At 39.5% G+C, this 20003-nt stretch overlaps 1 protein-coding gene across 1 annotated transcript in view; it reads right to left on the bottom strand.

Annotated features, from left to right (window-relative positions):
* Positions 1 to 20003, bottom strand: part of EPS8 (epidermal growth factor receptor pathway substrate 8) — a 196218-nt gene that overhangs the window by 137997 nt on the left and 38218 nt on the right. The gene's annotated exons all lie outside the window — the stretch shown is intronic.

Below are 20003 nucleotides of genomic sequence, written 5' to 3'. Positions count from 1 at the left end.
GGATTTTAAGTAGTTATTACCTTTTTGAATGTTGCTTTTGCCAAGGTAAAGAGTTTAAATAACTGTCTACTTCTAAGAGTAGTAAAGTCTGAAGTTAAACTATGCATTTCATAAAACTCTAACACTATTGCCAGAAAGAGCTCATTAGTGACCAATTAATCCATTTTTGTAAGTCAAATATGTTGACCTATCTGTAAGCCTAGACTTTCTCATCCTAACAAAGATGAATAGTGCAACAAAGGACTTCAAACTATACTCGATTCTCAAGGTGATCTATTGAAACAAGAGACCTTTATCAAGGTTACATTCTATAATTATGAATATGATCACAAGGTAGAGGAGAAATCAGCAATGACAACAATTAACTAAGTACTTACTTGTGGTCTGCGCTGTTCTAGACACTCTGTCTACGTTATCTCATTTAATCCCAACAATTCTGTAAAGGTAACACTGCACCCACTGCATAACTCTGAAGGTTGAGACTCAAAGCAGATACATGCCCAAAATTTTACAAGTATTAGATGGTGAAGACTATGAACCCAGGCCTTTCTGTTATATCCCTCACTCACTATTTAAAAAAATTTTTAATTGGCAAAAGCCTCCTAAAAGGATGTTTCTTTGGACTGGTCCACTACTTTGGTGGAAACAAAGAAATGACTTATAAGTGAAACTAAATAAACCAATTGTTTAACAAGTAAGAAACCAACATCTCTTTTGAAGATACAAAAGAATGTGATTTGCCATTGTATAAAAAGAACACAAAAGTAGTTGCCAGATGACTCAGCCAAGCAATAAATTAGAGGTTAAAGAGGCTACAGAGCAATTGAAACTGTAGTGCTACCTCTGAAGATTAAAGGACAAGTCACTAATCATTGTGAAAGGCCCTGAACAGAGCAGCCACTCAGTCACTTAGCAAGGAGCTGAATAATAAATAAATTGTGCAAGGAAAATGTAACACTTTCCTTGAGACTAGGACAGTCAGCAGCTGCAACATTAGACTAAAGATGACCAAAAGAACTAGTTATAGAGTAACGACCACCATACTAGAATGGGATAATACCTACAATAGAGTACAGTAAGACAGTAATTTCACAGTATTTCTCTTCTAAGACATAGAAAACTACTCTCAAAACTAGTTACCGGAAAGAAATATAGTGTCCCGGCACTTAAAAAAAAAAACATTAGTATACATTTTGGGAGACCAAGAATCAGAGCATATGTGAAAATAGATTTAGGGAACAAACTTACAGTTGGCAGTGGGGAAGGATGGGTGGAAGGGATAGTTGGGGAGTTTGGGATGGACATGTACACACTGCTATATTTAAAACAGATAACCAACAAAGACTTACTATATAGCTCAGGGAACTCTGCTCAATGTTATGTGGCAGCCTGAATGGGAGGGGAGTTTGGGGAGAATGGAGATATATATATATATATATATATATGTATGTATGTATGTATGTATGTATGTACGTACGTACGTATGGCTGAATCCCTTCACTGTTCACCTAGAACTGTAACAATATTGTTAACTGCTATACTCAAATACAAAATAAAAAGTTTAAAAAACAGGATATATGAAAAACTCTTTTGGGCAGCCCAAACAGAAGACAGACCATGATGTGTGCTTGTGGGCTGAAGAACAAGAGAAATATAGGAAGTTAAAAAGAAAACCAAACAAAAAAACTGACAGTTAGAAGAAACAGTTTTCTTCAGACCACAAACATCAAGGCAGATAGATGAATGGCTAAAACTCTAGAAAAGGGAAAACTAAGAACTAGAGTTTTTTCCACAGCAAGAATGTAAAATTCTGAATATAAGGATACTGCAAATAATGTAAAAAGGTTTCTAATGAAAGATACATTTTTAGAAACTCACAGATTAACAATCCTTTCTAATATTTCCTAGTAAGTAAAGAAATTTATAGTTCTAGGCCTCCAGTGATTATAAGACCATTTAACTGATTTTATTTTATCTTGTGTTCTTTCCTCCACCACATCTACGTTCTCTTAATTTTCTCATCTTCTCCTTTTGTGCTTGCCAGTTTTTTCAGAAATGAGACATAAGATGGCTCTGTCTCACTACAATTACCACTGGTTCAGTGGTATTAGGCTGTAACTATATTCAAAAAGTTCATTCTTTAAAAAGATTCTCTCCAAGTAAACTGTTAATTCCCATTTAATTCATTGTGACAGTTCATAATACTAAGGCCTCTACCTTACATTTTTGTAATTAAAAAACCTTCAAACCCATGATCTCAACTTATTCTCACAACATGTAATCTGGAAGGTACTAGAGTCAATAGCCGTATCACTCCCATTTTAAAACTGGCAAAATGACCCAAAGAATTCAACACCAAGAGAAGCTGCAGCAAAGCCGGCTGGTGTGGGAGAGCTTCATACAGCCTGAGGCTCTCACCACCACTCCACACTAACTGCACTTCATGGATAATTGTGGTAATGCTTCTGAGTACACGCAAATGACAAAATTTCCTAAGAAACAGAAGCCTGCTTTAAATATACTAGTGAAAGTAAAAATCCCATAGATGGAGGAGCCTGGTGGGCTGCAGTCCATGGGGTCACTAGAGTCGGACACGACTAAGCGACTTCAATTTCACTTTCCACTTTCATGCATTGGAGAAGGAAATGGCAACCCACTCCAGTGTTCTTGCCTGGAGAATCCCATGGACAGAGAAGCCTTGTGGGCTGCCGTCTATGGGGTCGCACAGAGTCGGACACAACTGAAGCGACTTAGCAGCAGCAGCAGCAGGTAAAGTGACACAGCTCATTCGTGTCTGACTCTTTGCGACCCCACGGATATACAGTCCATGGAATTCTCCAGGCTAGAATACTGGAGTGGGTAGCCTTTCCCTTCTCCAGGGGATCTTCCCAACACAGGGATCGAACCCACTGCAGGCGGATTCTTTACCAGCTGAGCCACAAGGGAAGCCCTAATTTATCTTCAAAAGAATTCACCACAAAAATGAAAACATGTTCTAATTCTTATGTTTCTCACTTCAGCCCATTAAGAGCTATATTAGAGATGACCTTCACATAAAACTAAATGAATAAATGTAAAGTATCACTCATTTTGAAGCACAGCTTGCAAATAACAGTTGCTTTTGCTTAGTAAATACACTGTGTTCTCTTGTACTTATACTTTATGTTCTCTTTTTATCTTAGATTGAAAACTATATAGGTGGACAAGATAAAGAGGAAAGAGGCCATGAAGAAATCACATATTGTGACAGGCACATTAACATGCTATCTGATTTAATCTGTGCAGTAACTCTGGGAAGTACTGAACAAACTAAGACTCTAGATTTAAACTAGGACTTGAATCCATGTCTAATCCCAGATGCCTCAAAGACACTTTATTTTGCATCTCTGTAATAGTTTCTAGCATTTTACAAACTGTGGCATCTGGTCTCATCACTTCATGGGAAATAGATGGGGAAACAGTGGAAACGGTGTCAGACTTTATTTTTGAGGGCTCCAAAATTACTGCAGATGGTGACTGCAGCCATGAAATTAAAAGACGCTTACTCCTTGGAAGGAAAGTTATGACCAACCCAGATAGCATATTGCATATTGAAAAGCAGAGACATTACTTTGCCAACAAAGGTCCGTCTAGTCAAGGCTATGGTTTTTCCTGTGGTCATGTATGGATGTGAGAGTTGGACTATGAAGAAAGCTGAGTGCCGAAGAATTGATGCTTTTGAACTGTGGTGTTGGAGAAGACTCTTGAGAGTCCCTTGGACTGCAAGGAGATCCAACCAGTCCATTCTGAAGGAGATCAGCCCTGGGATTTCTTTGGAAGGAATGATGCTAAAGCTGAAATTCCAGTACTTTGGCCACCTCATGCGAAGAGTTGACTCATTGGAAAAGATTCTGATGCTGGGAGGGATTGGGGGCAAGAGGAGAAGGGGACGACAGAGGATGAGATGGCTGGATGGCATCACTGACTCGATGGACGTGAGTCTGAGTGAACTCCGGGAGTTGGTAATGGACAAGGAGGCCTGGCGTGCTGCGATTCATGGGGTCAAGAAGAGTCGGACACAACTGATCGACTGAACTGAACTGAAGTAGAATAGTAAAGTTGCTGTCATGTCCGACTCTTTGCAACCCTGTGGACTGTAGCCCACCAGGCTCCTCCGTCCATGGGATTCTCCAGGCAAGAATACTGGAGTGGGTTGCCATTTCCTTCTCCAGGGGATCTTCCCGATGCAGGGTTGGAACCCAGGTCTCCTGAATTGCAGGCAGACGCTTTAACATCTGAGCCACCAGGGAAGCCGATTAAGTAGAATAGGCGTATTTAATTATTTCTTATATGTAATTAAACTTGTATATTCAGCTCACAGCCTACAAATAAACACAGTAACCAGGGTATTTTAAATAGACCCCATATTAAAAGTACATTATTAAATGACCTATATCTATGTAACTTACAATGATGTAAAGTACATTTAAAATGTGTACCTATCTGTGCATGTATGTATGCTCAATTGCATGCATACAAAGAGTAGTCACGTCCTACTCTTTGCAACCTCATGGACTGTAGCTTGCCAGGCTCCTCTGTCCATGGGATTTTCCAGGCAAGAATACTGGAGTGGGTTGCCATTTCCTCCTCCAAGGGATCTTCCTAACCCAGGGACCAAACCCGCATCTCCTGCATTTTATCACTGAGCCACCTGGGAAGCCCAGAATAACATATTGAAAAGATTCACAAATGAAACAGTATGTCTGAAATATGCTTTGTTTTACAAGTGAGGGAAGAAAATGTGGAGATGGATGCACCAAGATTAGTCGAGAGTGAATAACCATCTACATCATGGTTATAAAAGTGTTTGTAACACCATTCTGTCTACTTTGTATATGTGAAATTTTCCACAGTACAAATGACTTTTAATCTGAGAAATTTAGTGCAACCAAAAATGGTACCTCAAGTATTATAACAGAAGTACATTAAAGAACAATTTAAAATTTAATTGCATGTTCCTATAAAAAAATGTTTTGACTAGATAATAATACTGATGTGTCAACCAGAAGATATCTGCCTCAATTCCTTCCTGAAAATGTTGTTTTGTTTGTAAGTTATGGCCCATCTCTTTATTAAGTTCTGCTAGTACACTGGAAACAGCAATTTCTTGGAAACTGGAAAAGTAACAACTGGTTAAAAAATATAAGGAAACTGCCAGACTGGATTTTTTTTTTTTTTACTTCCAAAGTTTTTTGTTTACTTCAACTGACAGTAAGAAAGCTCATGATGAATGGGAATGGTAGCACAGATTTTGGTTCAAGTTCTTCAAGTTTGGATAATGCATTTGTAATTTAAATTTCATATTATGAATCTTTGCTAAGTGAGAAACAGTTGCATTCAACATAAAAAGGTAAAAAGAACAAAGGGTCTGAAATTTAGTTTTGGGTCTTTTGCTTAGTGGTTTTACATAATTTCAAGCAAGTTCAAATTCCTTCATCTATAAAATAAGGAAATTAGTGTCTTCTATACAATACTGTGATGTGTGGATTTGAATTACTGTGTATACAATATATGTAATATATTGCATATATACTATAGAAATATATATATTCCTATAATGTTTAATATACAGTAGCTAATATTCTGTCAACATCTCGTAATTATTCTACAAGTTGATATGATTGTTTTGCCAGTTAACATAGACCTACTTCTCCTCACATGCCAACAACATTTCCCATGGGTGTAAAAAGTCACTTGGAAAATACATCCACTCTGATGGACTAAGAAACACTTTTATACGTGAAGTGTGTAAATGTGTAAGTGTCTTCATGTAATCAGCAGACAACAAAAATGTCCCTATAACCTCTACTTACCTAAGCTGTAAAGATTCTGAATAAATAAAATGGTTAAAAAGTTTAAAGAGAGGATGCTTTCAGTTAAATAGCCAAAGTAAAGTTACATTTTAAATGCATTTGGCATCTGCAGGATCAATTCACATGAAAAATGTCAAAATAAATCATTAGACTTACTGATAATGCTTCTACTATAAGAAAATTCTTACCCTTGAAAATAAAGTCTCCACAAAGAATGGCTGCCTTCCCAGACCCCCTAGGGCATCTGCATGTACTGTGAAGCTCATCATGTTACAGCACTCATTTGTTTACATATTTGTCCCCTAGTTGGAATATGAATTCCAATAAAACAGATGCAAACTTATCTTCTTTTTGTATCACCAGCACCTGCATAGTGCCTGACAGTAGCAGGTGCTTAATAAATACTTTTTGAATTCACCTTCACTCCAGGGACTTCTGGATCAAATCATTAAGTTCCCCACAGTTAAACTCTATGATGGAGCTGAGTCTACCAAACCTGGGATTAGGATTTAAGAGACTTTCAGTGTGGTTTCACCTTTCCCCCTTAGTCCATGGAGGTAACATCTACTCTAATTCAGCACAGACTCTCTTCCTGGGTTACTCTTCCAAGCCTCGCCTTCCAGCCATACAACCAGGTAACGTAACACTCTACATGCCAGGTGCCACACTTAAACTCAGCACACATTTCAGTTCACCTAATCTTTACAGTAACCTTGGAGTTAAGTATCAGTATTACTCCCATTTTACAGATAAAGATGTCAAAGCTTAGAGCTTATAAAATGTGTTCAAAGTCCCAAGGTTACAGAGCAGAGGCACAACTTGAGCCAGGTCAGTCTGACTACAGCCCATATTCTCAACACTGAGTCCTCTGAACAGAAGCTTACTAATAAACAAAGTCTTTGAAAAAGGCTCTAAAAGTCCCTTGAGATCACTTTAGATGTTTTTTTAATGAGCTTTTAAAAAGCTTTGTTAGCTTCCTTTGGGAGTCCTTCATTTTTCCCTGTTAGGTTCTGACACACAGGGAATCCATTGATACAGAGAATACTAACCAATAGAAGGTCTCGGATTAGGGCAGACAAGAGTGGAGAATGGAAAACATGCTCAAAGAAACAAAAATCTAAGCGGTCGAGAAATCTTGTGAACAGAAGATTAGGGGGGAAAAAATCAAACTGACAGATGCAGAATCTTACTGCATAAAGGATGAGATATCTACTAATGACTGAAATTTAGATAGAGCTTAAAAATTACAGAGCACTTACAAATACATACACTAATTCAATAAAAGAGAAGGTCCTCAGGCCCAAAGCTGCCAACAGAACATAGATGCTCTGTAGATTTGACACCAAAACTTTAATTGGAACCAGTAGAAGCTACATACGCTAATGAATAAGACACTGTTTCCCAAGTTTAAATCTCAGTTTTGCCAATTATGCGTGTCTTTGGCAAAGGTACTGATCAACTGTTCTGAGCCTCTATTTCCAGAAATGTAAAATAGAAATAATATCACCCTTATCATCAAACAGTCTACAAATAATATATGCTGGAGAGGGTGTGGAGGAAAAGGAACCCTCCTGCACTGTTGGTAGGAATGTAAATTGGTGCAGCCATTGTGGAGAATAGTATGCTGCTGCTGCTGCTAAGTCACTTCAGTCGTGTCCGACTCTTAGCGACCCCATGGACTGCAGCCTACCAGGCTCCTCCGTCCATGGGATTTTCCAGGCAAGAGTACTGGAGTGGGGTGCCATTGCCTTCTCTGGGAGAATAGTATAGATGATCTTTGAGAAAAAAAAAAGAAACCTAAAAACAGAGCTGCCATACGATCCAGCAATCCCACTCCTCGGCATATATCTGGAGAAAACTCTAATTTGGAAAGATACATGCACCCCATGTTCACAGCAGCACTGTTTACAACAGCCAACACATGGACGCAACCCAAGCATTCAGCAGCAAATGAATGGATAAAGAAGGTGTGGTACATATATACAATATTACTCAGCCATAAAGAGAGAGTGAAATAATGGCATTTGCAGTAACATGGATTATCATACTAAGTGAAGTTAAGTCAGAAAGAGAAAGACAAATATCATATGATGTTACTTGTTTGTGGAATCTTAAAATATGATATAAATGAACTTAGAAAAACAAATAGGCTCACAGATAAAGAAAACAAACTTATAGTTATCAAAAGGAAGGAGAAGAATTTGGTTAAATTAGAAGTTTGAGATTAGCAGATACAAACTACTATATATAAAATAGCTCAATAACAAGGTCATACCATATAGAAAAGGGAACTATGCTGAATATACTGTGATTAGTCATAATGAAAAAGAATATGAAAAATACTATGTATCTATAAACACAATTGAATCACTTTGCTGTACACCTAACACAATATCATAAATCAATTATACTTCAATAGAAATAAAAGAAGAAATACCTCTCATAGCAAAATGAGGAAAAAACAGTTAATGTATCATGCTGTCCAAGACCATTAGTTGAGTACATCTATGTAGACTACCAGTAATAGGAAAAAGGTAATATTCTTTTTAAAAAAATAGTGCTTTCAGAGAGCCTGCAAGGAGATCAAACCAATCAATCCTAAAGGAAATCAATCCTGAATATTCATTGGAAGGACTGATGCTGAAGCTCCAATACTTTGGCCACCTGATGCGAAGAACTGAGTTACCAGAAAAGACCTTAGTGCTCAGAAAGATTGAGGGAAGGAGGAAAAGGGGGTGTCAGAGGATGAGATGGTTGGATGGCATCACCAAATCAATGGACATGAGTGTGAGCAAACTCTGGGAGATAGTGAAGGACAAGGAAGCCTGGTGTGCTACAGTCCATGGGGTCACAAAGAGTCAGACACGACTTAATGACTGAACAACAAAGAGACCCTGAACATTCAAAAGTAACAGCAGCCAACAAAATGCACAATAAGGCAAGCTTGTCCTCATACTCAGATTTCCAAGCAGAACTGAACTGCCCACTTGGAGGATCCCATTCAGAGAGGAATATCTGAAAAAATTGTTCTTCACTAGGGCAGGCTTCATGGTCAAGCAAGCAGAACAGGTGCACAGCATCTCATACACAAAGGCCCAGGATCTTGTTCTGCAGTAATTGTCTTAAAATTCTTAGTAATCATACCTTTGAGTCTGTGTTTGGTACATGAAGTCCAGTGGCATGATAAGGCTTGGCTTAGAGCCTTGGTTCATGAAGAATCCCACCCCCTAACACCTCCTTACCAAAGCCAGTAACTGGACTGCTGGGAGGCAGGGAGAAGAAACACTGGCCATCCACATCCTAGCTGGTAGCACCACAGCCTATTAGGTGTGGCTCACGGCATCCTCTTGCCCACTCCCAATGAAGGCACTAAGCAAATCTGGGGGCAACCCCCTGGAGGTGGACTGTAGTTTGGCGTGGCAGTCCATGAGAAAGAGGGCCTGACTTTTCCACCCAAGCTGGACACCCCTCTTTTCATTTTGCTCCGGGCCCTACAAATTACGTAGCCTGCTCTATCCTTCTCTTCATGATGGCAACAAAAATACTGCCACCAGGAGAGAGGAGTTTGGTGAGTACATATTTCTTCAAGTATAAAAGCTACTGGAAAACTATTAGCCACTCCCAACCTAGATCAGCCAGCAGTTTTTCTTTACAACATCATACAAGGGATCAGTAACAGGAAGTCAAAGACGTCTTCACCTAGAGTGGAACTGAGTAAAACAGGAAATGTTGTTGTTCAGTTGCTAAATCATGTCCAACACTCATTACGACCCCATGGACTGTAGCCCACCAGGTTCTTCTGTCCGTGGGAATTTCCAGACAAGAATACTGGGGTGTGTTGTCATTTCCTTCTCCAGGGGATCTTCCTGGATCAGGGATCCAACCCACGTCTCCTGCATTGGCAGGTGGGTTCTTTACCACAGAGCCACCTAGGATAGCGCTTATGAAAAAAGAGCTGGCCTCTTCCTGATCCTTGCCATGAGGTGCCCTGGAATACCTTCCCAGCCCCCTTCCTTATTTAGTTCATCCTTGAAGGTTTTCTTGAAAGCAGACAGTTCTAGGTCCAGGGCATATAAGAATGAAGAGGAGAGAAAGTGAAATAGTTCAGTAATGGTAGCAAGAACTAATATCTAAGAGCTTGTAATGTGCCAGGCTCTTTAAGTATTTGACATATTTGATGATTTAATTCTCACAATGAGCCCATGATGTAAAGAAAATACTGCCCTATCTTAGATATGAGAATATGGAAACATGGAGAATTTTAATATCTTGCAGCTACTAAGCACAAGGGAAGCCCAAGCTGGCTCAGTGGTAAAAGAACCCGCCTGCAATGCAGGAGACGCGGTAGGAGTCACCGGTTCAATCCCTGGGTCAGGAAGATCCCCTGGAGGAAGAAATAGCAAACCTGCTCCAATATTCTTGCTGGAAAATACCATAGACAGAGGAGCCTGGCGGGTAACAGCCCATGGGGTTGGGAGAGAACCAGTCACGACTCAGTGACTCAACAACAACAAAGCATGAAGCTTGGATTCAAACCTAGATAATGACAGCAGATAATGACAACACAGTGTGATAAATGCTGGAACATAGGTTATGGGAAATACCTAGAACCAAGAATTTAAGTAAACTGGTTAGTAAAAAATAGAATTAATAAATACATTGGTTAGTGAAATATAAAATTAATAAATACATTGAAAAGCCTTAGAAATACACAAAGAGAAGGTAAACAAAGATACTGGCCCTCTCTTTAAATTTTTCATGAACCATTTATTAATAGATAATAGTTCCAGGTCACTACCTTTTGGTAGAAATGCCACCAGCTATCACATTTGGTTTCAGAGATACACAGAAGTTTAAAAACAACAAATGATCAATAACTAGGGCAAATACATTGCCAAATAAAACTAGTTAGCTGCTATTAACCTGAATTACAATCATGATAAAACATATGATCATATCATAAAGTATTGCAAAGCCACTCCAGCAATGGCTGAAGAGTTCACCATTTAATGCAACACATAGTTTTTACATGGGGTTGCATATCCAACTAATAATTTTATTGGAGGAAAAGAAGCATCATACAGTCAGGCCTATAAAGGTCTTTTTAAGGTGAGCCAACCCACACCAGTCAATGAACCAGCTCTTTCACTCAGCAGCTCATCTAACAGATTTTTTTTTTTTTTCTCGATGCAACAGTCTTAGGGAGATTGTCTAGAATTAAATTGCCCTCAACTGTTCTGTGTGAAGAGATTAGTCCTATAATATATGCTGTCCTACAGGTCAATCCTCATTATCTGTAAAGTATAATTTAACTTCTATAGTATCAGCCCCATATTCTTTAACTTTTTGTTTTATACTGGAGTACAAACGATTAACAATGGTGTAGTAGTTTCAGGTAGACAACAGAGAGACTCAGACATACATATACATGTATCCCTTCTCCCCAAACTCCCTTCCCATCCAGGCTGCCACATTACACTGAGCAGAGTTCCCTGTGCTCTACAGTAGCTTCTGATTCCCTTCTCCATTTTAAATACAGCAGAGTGCACATGACCACCCCAAACTTGCTATTTCCATCCCCTACTTTCCCCCCCGCAGCCCCATATCTTGCCTACCTAATAAAACATTTCTCCTTTATGTCCTGATTTATTCAACACTGAACCTGATCTTCCCCACAAAACAAGGTTACTCTTCAAATATCCTCATTTACTTTAAGGGCATTTCCTTTCTCGTCATTACCCAGCTTGAAGCTCTAGTTGTTACTGGCTCCTCCATCTTCCACTCAACATCACCTCATGATCAAAATAAGCTTAACTCGTCTTCCTACTACAGACAATTTCCTCATCTAATCCTTTTTATAAGACTGAGAAAATAATTAACTCTTAAAAAGCACTGTGGACATCGCCAGTGGTCCAATGGTTAAGATGCCACGTTTCCACTGCAAGGGGCAAAGGTTCGATTCCTGGTCCAGGAAGTTCCACATGCCATGCAGTGCAGCCAAAAAAAATATTAAAAGGAAAAAGCACTGCTTCTATTTTGCTGTCCAGTGGCAACATATGAGGTCACTTAATAAAAACAAAATTAGTTTAATAATCAAGCAGCCTGGATTTCAGCCTCAATTCCTCCACTAACTCATCTGAGTAACTCAGCTAGGTTTCCTTACCTGGAAAACATGAGTCCTGGGCTAGAAAAGTAATGCAGTCCCTTACCATGAGAACAACAAACCTCTTATACTGGAATTCATGGTCCACCATGCCATAACTTAGCTAATCAACCTCATCTACAATCGTCATCCAAGGCATGCGCTCTGACCACCAGCTTCTCGCATGCTCCTGAATTTTGTCAGTCCCTCCAGTGCCCTACAGACAATTCCTTTTCCTAAAATGATGTCACCCTCTCCTCTCATTAAAGACATTCTCAAACAGAAGGCATACCAGGGATTTTTTTTTCTCTTTGTCCTTTTCTGACATTAGCAAATTCTCAACAGTCATCACATATTTTGTATGCAGTAAATATTCAGGGAAAAAAATGTACTTCTTAAACTAGAACTACAAGATAAAATTATTTCAATATATGAAATAGTAACTAATAACCCTCAATGGCAATCCTCTTTTACCTTCCTAGGAACTTTATTCGCTGTACATATTTGGCCCTGTTAACTCTAAAACTCAATCTACACAGGCTGTGGCTCCAATATAAGGACTCAGTAGTTAATGAACTAATTTTATTTTAGTTCTCCAAACTGTACAGTCTAATTTATCATTGCTGAACCGAACTGGATATTATATATAGCTAATGTGGTCACGTGAAAGTTCTTAATCTTAGTACATTAACCAACTGTTTCCTAGAAACTCAACCTATTTTTAACATCAAACCATGTTATTTTATGAAAAGCAAGTTAGTTCCAGTAATATCAATTCAGTCATTTAACAAGTGAAATTATTTTTGTGAACTGACCTGAGAACTCCCAATTACCATCTACAAGGCTGCACTGGTAAGAAATTGATGAAATAATAATTTGGGAGGGGCTCCAAACATATTTTCACATCCCCAAGCGGTCATTCAGCTGCCAGAAAAAAGAAACCAATGGCCCAGAGATATCATCCAGTTCTCTAGGGTCTGTGTTGACCTGATTCTGACATAGAAACAGAACTAGTGCTTCATATACACACTAAAGGGCTTCCCTGGTGGCGCAGTTAGTAAAGAATTTGCCTGCAGTGCAGGAGACCAGGGTTCAATCTCTGGGTCAGGAAGATTCCCTGGAGAAAGGAACAGCTGCCTTCACCAGTATTCTTGCCTGGAAAATTTCACAGACAGAGGAGCCTGGTGGGCTACAGTCCACGGGGTTGCAGAGAGTCAGACATGACTGGGTGACTAACATGCATGGGCGCACACACACACACACTAAAAAGAGCAAAGAATTTACTAGCAAAAGGCTTGCGCCAAATCCCACCACTTAATAACTCATAGCCACAGGCAAGTCTTATCACCTTCCATCCTCAGATTTCTCATCAGTAAAATGAAAATAATCATAACACCAGCCTCTACTATATAAGACCTCTGAGGTTCCAATGATACAATAATGTAAAAGTGTTTTTGAAAAATGCTTCACAGATACAAATTAAGATATTATGTAACAATATTCTTAAATCGAATACTCACAGTTGTGTTTATTATCAAGTATATACCACCCAGTAAGAAAACAAAAGTGAGTAGGATTAGTAAGAGAAAAATTATCCTTAATGATACCAATTTCCTAAGTCTGGATTTTCAGACATCTTGCTCTTTTAAGTAGGACACACAAAACTCTACACAAACAATTTCAGGCAGTTAAGTATCTGAACGCCTTTCCTGAAAGATCTCCTGGGAGAGAATTTCCACAGCTCTCTTGGTGTTTTTCACTGGGGAACTGAACAATTCAAACAAGGTACAAATAAGTACCCTGGAGAAGAAAATGGCAACCCACTCTAACATTCTTGCCTTGGAAATCCCATGGACAGAGGAGCCTGGTGGGCTACAGTCCGTGGGGTTGCAAAGAATCGGACATGACCTAGCGACTAAAAAACAACAAACAAGTTCTCATTTCTTTCACCAGATATAAAGAAAACAAAATACAACATGTTGGTTTAAATGGAATAATTAGATACAAAATTCTATTCTGCAACAAGTTTCTTGGCAGGTAAAGACAAAATGCTGATTTGCAAGGCATAATGGACCAAAGCTTTTTCTCCTTCATTCAAGTTCCATCCTTGCAGAGGCAGAAACATCTATTGACAAGAAACGAATCAAGATCAGGCTTCCCAGATTTCACACTGAAATGCTAAAATTGACACCTGGCAACTTGCGGTAAAAACACACAGTCTCGTCGGCAATCCACAGCACAAACATCAGCACTTTATGTACCTGTCACTGTTGATGTTAAACTCCTCTAACGAAAGCAAATATTAAGACATACGATACTAGAGAGAATTTAAGGCCCACTTAACACAATTTCTCCAGCTCCATCCTTGTGTTTCTTGGAACAGCAGGATGTAATGTACTGACAGAATACATTCACTACTTGACTATTTAAGCTTATGTATGCCCCAGGCTCTCATTGAAGGACAACATAAGAAAGAAGGACTTTAAAGAATGCTTTCATTCTGTCCAATGTGTTATTCAGTGTATGTGTTAATATAATATTTTCCTATAGCCCTAGCTTTCTGTGGCACCTCACTGAGAATTCACACATTATAAGTTACTGAAATTCTTACTGAGTGTCTATCACCTCCCCTGGTCTGTAAATTCAAGGGCAGAAACTACATCTGATTGAATACTTATTTCTCAAATACTGAGTACAGTGTCTGCCACATAAGGGAGTTCAATAATCATCTATTGAATGAATAAATCATATACCATAATTTTATTTTTCCAGAACATATGTTCAGTCTTCCTGGGTTGGGGAGATCCCCTGGAGAAGTAAATGGCAACCCACTCCACTATTCTTGCCTGGAAAATCCCATAAACAAAGGAGCCTGGCAGGCTACAGTCCATGAGGTTGCAGAGTCGGACACGACTTAGCGACTAAAAAAAAAAGAAAAAAAAAAGGGAAAATTCTCTATTTAAAAGAAGAAACCACATCTTCCATTTATTTATCTTCTCTACTCTTCCCGGAACTTGCTGTGATTATAGCAAAGAAATGAATCATAAATATTTGATGGTGATGATGACAACAATCATGACAGTGGTAACAGTGGGAAGACAAATTATCCTCATTGAAACAACATATAGGGATTTCCCTATATAGTCCACTGATAGTCCAGTGGTTAAGACTCTGCTTTGCAGTGCAGGGGATGAGGGTTCAATCCCTGACTGGGGAACTAAGATGCCACATACCACTGGGCAACTAAGCCCGCAGGCCATAGTGGAAGAGCCTGCATGGTGCGACAAAGATCCTGTGTGCTGCAACTAAGACCCAACACAGCTGAAAAAAAAGATATATACTGTTCACTGTTAACATCAGATGCGACTGTCTCTGTATGCTGAGATTATAAATGGTTACTTTCCTATTTATCCTCTAGGTTTGCCAAGATTGAGTGATGCTCCCATATACCAGTAAGTCTAAAAAGAATTAGTTTCTTATGTGTAAACAAAATCTAGACTGACTATAATAATTCACCTAAGAATAATGAATCTCCAACCATACGAAACTGACACTGCAGAAGCCTCCAAGGCTTTTGCCTTTTGTCTCCTATGTCCAGTGACTTCAAATGATAACTTCCCTATTTCCTCCTGCTGAGGAAGACTGCCCAGAGAATTGGATGCTATCTTTCTAAACGTGCTGGATGCTTGGATAAAGGTAAGGTGAGAGCAAGGAGCCAAGAGCTACAGTGATCTCCCACCCTGTAGAGGACACACCTGCCACTCTGGTGCTCAGTGTGTGTTTGTCACATCACTGCCCTAATTCCAACTCCAGTTTTATTCATAACTGGCAGAAGCAACTGCCCTTGATTAGTAAGCCTGGTTTTATACTCTATTCTATGGCAGACACACATACACACACAGAGGCAAAATCTCTACCTATACATGAAACTGTTTATTACAATCAGGGGTAATGTGATTTGATAAGCAGCAGTCCAAGTACTCAGTGAAGACAAAACTCAAGATGAAACTCCTCTAAGTGTTACTATAAGATAAGCTCTCCTTCCCCGGTGGCTCAGAGGGCAATACAAGAGACCTGGGTTCAATCCCTGGGTCAGGAAGATCCCCTGGAGAAGGGAATGGCAACCCACTCCAGTATACTTGCCTGGAGAATTTCTGGATGGAGCAGCCTGGCAGGCTACAGTATACAGGGTCGCAAAGAGTCAGACACGACTGAGCAACTAAAACTTTCACTTTCAATTAGATCATTTGGTTTATCATCTGAATAGGTTTTACTTCCCCAGAGTAGCAATGTTTAAAAGTATATATATCTATGACCTAACATGGTCCATGTCAGAGTCCAGAGGCAATGGTAGAGGAAGAGGTGAATCTGACAGCCTGTCACCCAGAGTCAAGGAACCTCAAGCAATAAATAACTACTTAACACCACCGGGTGCCAAAACAAGCAAGAAGGGGAAGAGTGGGGGACTTCCCTGGTTGTCCAGTGGTTAAGACTCTCCCTTCCAATCCATGCAGGGGACATGAGTTTGATCCTGATCGGGGAACTAAGATCCCATGTGCTACAGGGCAACTAAGCCCATGCACCACAACTAGAGAAGCCTGCACACTGCAATAAAAAGCCTACATGCTACAATGAAGACCCAACACAGCCAAAATTTTCAAAAAAAGAATGAAAATAGTGGATGCCTTTCCTCACTTTGTTGAGTACTTGAAACCACAGCAATTATTCACAGAATATTGAATAGAAATATACTTCTGCTATGGAAGTGTAAAAACATGTTGGCTATCCATTCAAGCAACTTTCAAAAGCATGTTTTAGAAACATGTCCATTAGTCAGATACTGGACTTTAACTCAAAGAAAGAGCATCTTATATAAAAAATATCTCTTCTTTTCCTTGATATTGAAAGGATATTCTTCCTAAACTCCTCAGATCAAATAAGCATACACAGAGAACAAAATGATCACATTAGACATCAAAAGTAAACAATAAGATCCAGAACTCTGCTTCTTTCCTTGTCATAATAAAAACCAAGTCCTTGTCTCAGCATTTGAGATTCTGTATTTTCAGTTTCAGCATTCCAGCCTCAACTCGACTGTTAGTTGCTCAGTCACGTCCGATTCTTTGTGACCCCATGGACTGTAGCTGGCCAGGTTCCCTGATCATGGAATTCTGCAGACAAGAATACTGGAGTGGGTAGCCATTCCCTCTTCCAGGGGATCTTCCCAACCCAGGGATCAAACTCAGGTCTCCTGCATTGCAGGCAGATTCTTTACTATCTGAGCCACCAGGGAAGCCCCCAACTCCACTAACCCCAATACTTATTCATTCAGCAAAAATGTTGGTTGGCCAAAAAGTTAATTTGGGTTTTTCCATAAGGTATTATGAAAAACCTGAACTTTCTGGCTAATCCAATATATAAAACTATGGCAGTCAACAACGCTATGATGATCCCAGTCTTTAAAAGTTCACTTTACAGTGTCTTTCACTCAAACAAGTCAATTCAGTGTGTCCTCCAAATGCCCATTCAATAAATATTTACTGGATAGGTTAAATGTTGGGCACTTTTTCAGACACTAGCAATACAGCAGTAAACAAAAGGACATTTCTTGCCTTTATAAAATGCACACCCTGCGGATGAAGAAATGTGTACCTGTCCCTTTATACCTTTATGCTGTGTTCACATCATTTCTCCTTTCTCCTCTGTGACCCACCAACACATTCTCTTCATCCTAGCACTAATCCTACCAAATCTCACGTATGCCATAGTTCAAACATGTTGTATGCTATCTAGATTGCTGATGAATAAACTGAGACTCAGGCAAGATTGAAAACCAAAGCATGTGGAAGGAGAGCAGAGGGTCAGCTAAATTTAGGAAATCAAAGAAGCATTAAGGGATTCTGCACAGGTCTTTAAGGCCAAGACTAAGAGTCAACTTGGGAAATAAATGACTCAGCCTGGGGTGCAGCTGAGGGTTTTGTCATACAAGGAACACAGAAACCCAGTTACCAGTGTGAAGCGCAAAGTTAATGCAAGACCAGCAGCAACAGTGTTTGACATCAAGTAAGAAGCCACTCTGTGTGTGTGTGTGTGTGGGGGGGGGGGGGGGGGGCGCACACGCATGCATGTGCACACACAGTCATGTCAGACTCTTTGTGACACCATGGACTGTAGTCCTCCAGGCTCCTGTTCATGGAATTCTCCAGGCAAGAATACTGGTGTGGGTTGCCATTTCCTCTTCCAGAGAATCTTCCTGGCCCAGGGATCAAACCCACGTCTCCTGTAATGCAGGTTGCTTCTTTACCACAGATCCATTGGGGAAGATACTGGTTGAAGAGTACAAACTTTCAGTTATAAGATGAATAGGTTCTGGGGATCCAAGAGCACGGTAATTAGAGTTAAGAATACTGTATTGTATACTTGAAATTTGCTAAGACAGTAAATCGGAAGTATCCTCACCACATCAAAAAAAAAAAAAAAGATAACTGTGAGAAGTGGTAGATATATTAATTAACTGTGGCAATCATTTCACAACACCTAAGTGTATCAAGCCACCACACTGTACATTTCAAATATATACCATTTTATTTTCCAATTATATCTCAATTAATCTTGTGGGGAAAAGAAATTCAGGGGCCCAGAATCAGAAATATCATTATACTGAATCTCAGATTCTCTTAAAAAAAGGAAAAAAAATCCCCAATTATATATTCTAAATTACCTTTCCTTTCCTGACAAGTTTGTTAGGAAGTAAAAGAGATGGGCCTGAGAAATTATACTCCAACAGCAAAGATATAAATAATATTGATGTCAGTAATGATAAAAGATCGCTTCATGGCAAACAGATGGGGAAACAGTGGAAACAGTGGCTGACTATATTTCTGGGCTCCAAAACCACTGCAGTTGATGATTGCAGCCATGAAATTAAAAGACCCTTACTCCCTGGAAGGAAAGTTATGACCAACATAGACAGCATATTAAAAAGCATAGACATTACTTTGTCAACAAAGGTCCATCTAATCAAGGCTATGGTTTTTCCAGTGGTCATGTATGGATGTGAGAGTTGGACTATAAAGAAAGCTGAATGCCAAAGAATTGATGCTTTTGAACTGTGGTGTTGGAGAAGACTCTTGAGAGTCCCTTGGACTACAAGGAGAGCCAACCAATCCATCCTAAAGGAGATCAGTCCTGGGTGTTCACTGGTAGGACTGATGTTGAAGCTGAAACTCCAATACTTTGGCCACCTGATGTGAAAAGCTGACTCATTTGAAAAGACCCGGATGCTGGGAAAGACCGAGGGCAGGAGGAGAAGGTGATGACAGAGGATGAGATGGTTGGATTGCATCACCAACTCAATGGACCTGGGTTTGGGTGGACTCCGGGAGTTGGTGATGGACAGGGAGGCCTGGCGTGCTGCGGTTCATGGGGTAGCAAAGAGTCGGACATGACTGAGTGACTGAACTGAACTGAATGACAAAAGTAACAGAAAATTAACTGTAATAACATCAATAACCATAATCATAATGCCTCATTATTGAGGCATATATATTTATGTTATTATTAAAATGTCTTAAAAAACACTTTTGAATCTACTAACTCATTTCATTTCATAAAATCCTATGAGGAAGGCAGGGAATCATTATTTTTCTAATGACATCAACAATATTAGTTGCATCATTTCAGTTACATTATGGTGGAAGGGGCATTTGTAGGATAATCATAATTTATTTATAGCAGTGGTGTCTGAAGAAATGTGACTCAGGCTGTAACTGGAACCTCAGGAAATCAGGATATTTCCTTGAGCTGCAAATCCAGTGGTGAACAAGAGACTCCAGCAGGGGCTGGCAAAAAAACTGTTTTCTTCCCAGTCTACCAAAGTAATCTGGCCTTATCTAGAAACATCTAGAAACAGGACACGGAAGCCTGGTGTGCTGCAGTCCATCGCGTCTCAGGGTCAGACACGACTAAGCAACTGAACAACAACAAAGAAACACTGATAAGCTTCAGAA

Source organism: Bos taurus, chromosome 5 (genome assembly GCF_002263795.3).
Source record: "Bos taurus isolate L1 Dominette 01449 registration number 42190680 breed Hereford chromosome 5, ARS-UCD2.0, whole genome shotgun sequence".
NCBI classification, from domain to species: domain Eukaryota; kingdom Metazoa; phylum Chordata; class Mammalia; order Artiodactyla; family Bovidae; genus Bos; species Bos taurus.
This window is presented reverse-complemented; position numbering and strand designations above follow the sequence as displayed.